We start from the raw sequence: 7,731 nt of genomic DNA on the forward strand, positions 1-7,731 counted from the left end.
CTCTTTTTTGAGAACTACTCCCAGTTCTTGCAGGCTAGAGCATTGATTTCAATTGCGGCGGAAAACTATCATCCTTCTTGTATAGAAAGGGAATTCCACTTAATAAGTAAAAGGAAAAACAAAGTCACGTGATCTAGCTATGTATTTTTTGTGCTTACGATAAATGCATAGAAAGAAGAGTACTGAGCATAGAGTCGATATAAGAAACAAAAAAAGGGCGAATCCGCACATTACTACAAACAAGCCCACTGGCTTTCAAGAAAGATGGCTACGTCCGCAACGTAAGGCGCGGAGCACCACAGATGGCTGTGGTATTTGCCTCGTCTGCAGCGTTTGCCTTCCATCGACAAAAAAGGCGCAGTTCACAGTATAGGTGCGGTTTTCAAGATGTACCCAGAGCGTCATCGTCGGAATTTGTAGTCCATCACTTCCTACTTTGATGAACGCACGATCTTTCCATCGCTCGTAGCGATTGAGATTGTCGTTGTTTCGTGTGAGCGAACACAGTCAGCACAAAGTCTGGGGTGATCGTTGTACAGCGATGGTTTTCCTGTGTAATAAATCGGTGATGTAAGAACCGCGCAATTTTCTAGGGTTCTTTTTTGAGGTACGGTAAAAGTGATTGACCTGTTACTAAAAGATGCCTGCATACTGTAACCGTCATTATTTGTGCGGGCTGTATATTTCGTACATTTTGAAATGTACAAAATGGCCGCCTTGTTTTCCGTAATCCGACCTGGTAACACGTGCGTTTTGCACACTTGAAGCAGAAAGTGGGAAAAGGGTGGATTAGATTCGCTGCCAGTAGTAAAAAGGAGCCAGATGTGTGTAGTGCAAAAGCACGCCTGACGAGCACGAGATCAGTCAACTGTTTTAAGAGACAATTAAGGGTGAAGGAGTATACTCAAAATTAGATATGAGGGCACACGCATAGAGTAGCGTGTGAAATTAACGTAGCGTTGTCGAGTAAAGTTAGCTGGCACACACTTTCCTGCAGTCGTTTCGAAGACCAGGAGGGCAAACGCCAGCACAGCCTGTTCTGTTTCTCATGTCTCCATAGGCCCTTCCACTAGGAAGAGCGGAGAGCGAAAAAATGCCGTCCCCCCCCCCCCCCCTTTCATCCAGGGCATCGTCTGCTCCGCCGAGTGGGCTGTACCAAACTTCCGGCTGACGTTCACACTCGGTTCAAAGTCGCGTCATCGTGGAATTTTCAAGCGCAGATGCGCACATTTTGATATGCAAGTTTTCGTGTAATGCTGTGCTCGGTAAAAAGACTAACCGGGTACAAATGCGCTGTTACCAGCGTGCAAAAAAAAAAAAGGAAACGTGTGTTAGAGTGGCCGGTCTCTCCGGCGAAAAGTAAATCCGGTTGCTATAACTTTTTTCTATAAAACCTTCGTACTGGCGTAGGCCTTTAGCGACAATGAGTGGAAGTCTGGAATAATAAATAAAAAACATGCTCTCCTGACGCAATAGACGCAGCGGTTGAGGGTAGTACTGCCGGCTGACTCGACTGCTATTGAAGTAACGGAACAAAGATATGCTAGCTGATCATTTGCTGAAATAAAACAACAGGGTGCTATAGGCTGATTTGGAGTGGCCTTGAATATTCTAAGAATGCGAAACACTTGACAACGGCAGCCACGAGCGAGAGTTCTATGTTCGGTACAGCCCGCCGGTACAGTGCAAAGATGGAGAACGGCAAATCTTCCCGGTGTGTCGTCTGCTAGCGGAGTCGAGCGTGTGCCCTCTCTCTCGTTTTACCCCGCCGACCCTGCTGAACTTCCCGCATTTGCGGAGAGGGCGCTGCAGTCGAACAAAAAGGCGCCGCCCTGAGAGCGCTAAATGGAATGGTCCATAAAAACAATCCTTTCCGGATGTTTTTTTGTTTTTTTTCTGTTGAGCGCATTTACTTCATCTGCAGCGCTAAACCAGCATTTGTGAAGTATAAAAAAGAAAGTTCCTTTAAAAGAAACTGTCACCTGGTCTGCATCGTTATACGCTAGCTTTCCGAGTTTTCAGTAAATACCGATAAAACCCCAAAATTAACCACCGAAACGGCCTTATCAAAATCTGGGCAAACGGAAAAACCCCGAATCGGAGCTCCCTTTTACCAAGAAAACACTCAAGCGTCACGGGAAGAAAATCCCGATGTACAGTTGCATTTTTCGTCGACCAGGAACAGAGCCCGTACTGAACTGTCCGCGAAACTACGTGCGTGAAAAGCGTCTCCGACTGGTGTGTTCAGAGTCCTATTCCGTCCCTGCATCAAACGTGGCTCCATATAGTTCCAACAAATGACGTCACAGAAGCTGGCGTATTATACTGTCAGATGTCGCGATCCTGACGGTTGCTCGCAGAGGTTCCGCTAAAAAGCATGACCAAACAAACGCGAGTGTTTCTGTCGTCACGGCGTCTCAACTCCTGGCTCCCGAAGTTTCCGTGGCCTGTCAAGCTGGAGATCGACCTGCAGCAGAACAGGCGTCTGTCACATCCACCACCTCTGCTAAAACACCGCCAGGATTGCGGCCGGCGATAGCGTGACACGTGTATGACGTCATCAGGAGAGAAAGCGAGGGAGCAGTTTTAGGACGCGGAAAACCGCCAGTCGAAACGCGTTCCAGCCACCATAGCAAAATTACTTCTTTCTTGGGAACCACATTCCATTTCTCGTTTCCTTTTTTTATCGATACCGCGACGTTTTCTTAAGTGTTTGGGACATGCCCACGTTCTCTTGTTTTCTTCAACATAATCACCGACAAACACAGATTTTTTTTTTCGACACCAAAAATTGCCACAAAGCCACCAAATCGATCTGCGGGACAAAAGACACGCCGAAAAATTGCTGCCAAATTTAGTGAGAAATAAACCCCGAAAACACTGAACACTTGCTCCTATTCAAAGATTACAACAAGACGCTGGAGTATACGTTTGCTTCGCAGCAACAAGGCATAAAGAAAAAAAGAAAAAAAAAAAAACAACCCTCAACTGTTTAGAGACAGTTACATCATCGAGATGTCCCAAGAAAAAAAACAAATATCGAAGAAACCTAATTGACGCTTTTCGATCAGGAACTTCACGCAAGTCTCAAATCGCTGTCAGACGGCGCGTGGCCTAGGTCCTTTATAAACATGTTCCTAATTTCTTTTATATTACCACAAGTTAAAGTACTCTTTTATTTGTGTACTCAAGTAAAAGTACACTTCAAGTACTCTGTAGATACACGTGCAACATCTGGTGGGTGTTCGGACGGCACTGCCAGTACAAAATTGAAATACTCGACCCCCGGCGGATACTCAGCCGACGCTCTAAGTACTCTATAGATATACGCGCAATATCCAGCAGGTGCTCAGACGACACGCCAGCTCGATTGACATACGCGATACCCGGTGGATACTCAGCCGACGCTCCAAGTACTTTATGGATATACAGGCGATATCCGGCGGGTACTCCGAGGACCCGATTGACCTGGGATTAACACGCGATGTCCGGCGTGCACTCAGCCGACGCTGCTAGTACTCTTTCGATATACTCGGCGTCCGGTGGGTACTCAGCCTGACGGTGGCCTGGCGGTACTCCAGTGATATTGTGCTGATACTCATCCACTTTTGAAACGATATTCTCCAGACATCGTGTGGATGGGAATAACCATATATTCTGAGTATTTGCCAACAATATTGTGTAGATACTCGCCTAATATTCTTGTGCCACTTGGGCTGTTTACCCTGGCCATTAATGACCAAGGAAATTGATTGGTCAACCAGGAAAGACGTTCCCTGGTAGTTCCGTGGCTTTCTGGAGCAAGGAAAGACCATGAAACGCCAGGCTGGTATACAGACGTAAATGGCTGAGCAGTCGTGGTTAAGTTATCACAACTACGAGCCAATCCTGGCCAGAGCTAAACCAAGCAAGTGTGCTACCTGGGTGGTGACCCTTTGTCGCGCAGGCGGGGAGTTCCTTGTAGTTTTTGGTGTGATGCGTTGGTGAAAACAGGAGTCGATCCGCTCTACTGTATATCCTGAGCTCAGAAGCCTTTAAAGTTTGGGTGTCGATGATTTCGGTTGCGAAATGCTGACATGATTTACTATTTGCGAAAAGAGTAGGGCCTTGATCACCCCTAGATTAAACGACTTAAAGTGAAAACTTTTAAACGGAAGAACCGGCTATTTTGACCGCTGTTGGAAAGTCCAGCGAACATCTTCCGTCGTGTTTGTCAGTCGTATCGAAACACCTACGCCAGAGCCGGCGGAAGCCATCGCGCTATCACAAATACAAGAAATGAGGAAGAAGCGAACAATGCGGACCTCTTCTTAATAAATGATTTCGACTACCCTACTAGATTAGGTCTCCATTCCGGACAGTAAAACACAACACCAGACTTGGCCTGGGCTACGAAGGAGACCATCCGGGAGTGGCGCTGCAACGGGGACCCTTGGCGCAGCGACCACTTCCCCGTTTGGCTCTAGCTTCAAGGTCGAGGAACCGAGAGGAGAAAGGAAAGTGCGTGGACTGGTAGAAGTACCGCGAATTTATCCAAGAGTCGGAAGATGCCTCCTTACATGTGAAAATTCTCCAAGCAACTGAATCCGCAACGCGCTCGATTAAGGTTGATGCCGGAACCCCAGCCCCGATAAACATCTCCTCAACGTCTGGACGACCCGGGAGCAGCTACAGGACCAATACGTGCTGCGAGTTAAAGCCCTCACAGATTTAGTTCGCGTTCGTCACAAGACAGCACAGATTCTCCGCCATTCCTAACACCTCGGAAGACAGCGATTGGAGGAGCACTGCGCGTTCTTTGGTAAAAAAAAAAAAAACGGCCTCTGCAAGGTTTGGGGCACTTACCAAGGCATCCGCGACAAGAAAAGAACGCGGGGAGTTGTCGAGACGGTGCTGCTGACCCAGGGTATGAGTCACGAGGAGCTGGAAAAGGAGGCCGCTAATACCTTCTTCCCGCAGCCTGCACGCACCCCCCCCCCCCCCCCCTTGCCTCCATCTATGAACACGAACCGGTGGACAAGACAAATGAGCTCGAGACGCCATTCACGCCAGCCGATCTGCCCACTGCTCTTGAGCAAGTCTGGGTCCAGAGCGCATCAGTAAAGGATAGGGTCACCTGGACCATGCTCCAGAACCCCCTGCACAGGAGAAAGAGGCCCTTCTAGACACCGTCACCGAGATCTCGGTGAGCGCCCAACTTTCGCCTTGGAAGAAGCACGCTGTCGTGGCCCCCATACCTAAAGCCAGCAGCGCCCTGACGAGATTCCAAACCTTTCTCCGGTGGCACTTACATCGATGATCTCCAAACTCCTCGAGCGGCTATGCCTCAACCGCCTCAACCATCACTTGGAGGAGGTTCCCTTCTTCATTCATCCTCACCAGACTGGCTTCCGTCCAAACCTGAGCACACAGGACCTTTTGAGACGACTCCTTAGTAGCTAATGGGGACGCAGGCGGACCGTGCCTAGCATCTTCGTTGTGGTGTATCTAAAGAAAGCTTTCGATTTGGTCACCCACGAAGCACTCATAAGAAACTTAAGGGAGGTTTATCCGGGCAAGCGGATGCTGAACATTGAGAGCTTCCTCTGCAACCGAACCTTCGAAGTTCGTTCCAGACGCACTGCACCGAAGCAGTTCTCAAGTTGCGTTGAAGTGCTACAGGGGGCCATCCTGTCCCCACTCCCCCTCAACGTAGTCATGACCGGACTTACCCGCAAGCTTGAACGCATCCACGGCGTACGGTTCACGCTGTACGACGATAACATCACCATTTGGACGGAAGCGTACGATCACGAGGACACCGAATCGGCAGTCGCAGCACTCCAGGCGGCGCTGGCGGTGCAGCTCGACTACTTGAGGGACACCGGAATGAAGATATCTGTGGAGAAGATGCAATGCATTCTCCTGGGAGGCTCTGCGGCGGAACAAGCCAAGGTTAATCTCACCATTGGAGGCGCTTCCCTGAAGCGATCAGACAAAGGCTGGATTCGCATCCTTTTCGGTATACCCATCTCCGACGTTGCGGTGCAGCCCAATTACCAAAGCAATTGACGCCCACTTGGAGGAAGATAGTGGATATCATCAAACGAATTCCAAATAAATATGGCGGCGCCGCCTCCGAAATCGCGCGCACCCTCGTCCCATGTCCCAAGACCAAAGACCCAAGTCGAAAAACTGGAGACCCTCTACCGAGCCGCCCTTCGGGTCATCACCGGCTTGCCCCGCCACACCCGAGTGAAAGAAGTATATTGCTGTGGAAGACTTCCACCACTACGAGACATTATACAAGATTGCCGCAAGGGAACCCAGGACCGCCGTCTCTTCGCACTTCAAGGGCAGCGCCCACTTCTCTCAGACAACCCCACCATAGCTGCCATTTTAGACGAGGTCCCACCGCACGTGCCACCGTGGAAGGACTTCCACGGACGGCAGTGCACTCAGCCGGAAGACCAACGCCCAACGCTATGGCCCATTGCTCGACCACAGCCCGGAGGAAGAATGACGACGACGGAAGCAAATTCGAAAAAGCAGTTTCAAAGATCATGTACCACCCCTCGAGAATCCATCGCCTAGAGGTCTACCTCGGGGGGCCCAAGTACTTGTTGTTAAAGCACGAACAGGCTTCGCTATAACAGAAGACATTGTGGCGAAGTGATGGTACAATCAACTGTGTCATTAGGAAGGCGGTCCCCCACCTCCTCCAATCACGCGTGCAGCAGCTGTTCCGCAGATCAAGCACCGACCATCAGACATCTCATCTGCGAGTGTGACGGACTGAAAGACGTCAGAGAGAAGCATCAATTAACAGGAGCGACCTCCTGCGATCAGTGGGTTACTCTGGTACAGGACCAAAACACGACATTGGTCGCACTGTGGAGCTTCGCTTGTGAAGCCTGCATAGTGCGCCGCACCTAACTCATAATACCCCTTTAGCCCCTTCCCAAACAAGCCAAGTTCCACCCTTTTTCTGAATAAATATGTTACCACTACTAATTCATCGGAAAAACAAAAAATAACGTGTCATCCGCATCGTTAGCACTGATAAGGCGTGAAATGGAATTTATCGGGCCAGACCTGGAAAAGCAAAACAAAATATAACCTCGACAGTCACGGTACGGAGACTCAATCCTTATCGATGCTCTCGATCGTAACCTCCTCTCCTTCAGCCCTCCCCGTTCTGGTCAACGCGTGAATTTTTCGTGCCCGGAAATAGATATTCGTAGTTGCTAAATGAAAGAGTGTTTTTTTTTTCTTTTTGTTAAAGTCCTTCGTGTTTTTATTCTTTCTCTTTTAAGTATTCATAATTAGAACACACTCGCCTTAACCTGTTTAGCTCCAAGGTAATAATAATGCCTCAAAATTTAATTGTCATCTATAGGGGGCTTACAATTCATTCTTGCACCCCTTTTCTTTTTGTGATGATGCATTCCATATATTCAACGCCCTTCTCAGCAAGCAATGCATAATTTTCAATATTAATTAAAAAAATATCATACTAAAGTGTGACAGAATTCGTGGCAACATAAATTCGTGGCAACACAACAACACAATTCGTGACAACACAGATGACAACATAAAGGTTTTCTCTAAAAAACTAAAAGTGCAAAAGAAAAATAGTAAGTAGGCAACATTTTGTTGCCTACTTGCAACGAGTAGTTTTCTTTTTTTTGCTTTTGTAGCTATACCTAAATAAATGTATAGAAACACCTGAGACGTGTGCTTGACGAAATC

Source organism: Ixodes scapularis, unplaced genomic scaffold (assembly GCF_016920785.2).
Source record: "Ixodes scapularis isolate PalLabHiFi unplaced genomic scaffold, ASM1692078v2 PGA_scaffold10__122_contigs__length_95168666, whole genome shotgun sequence".
Classification (NCBI taxonomy): domain Eukaryota; kingdom Metazoa; phylum Arthropoda; class Arachnida; order Ixodida; family Ixodidae; genus Ixodes; species Ixodes scapularis.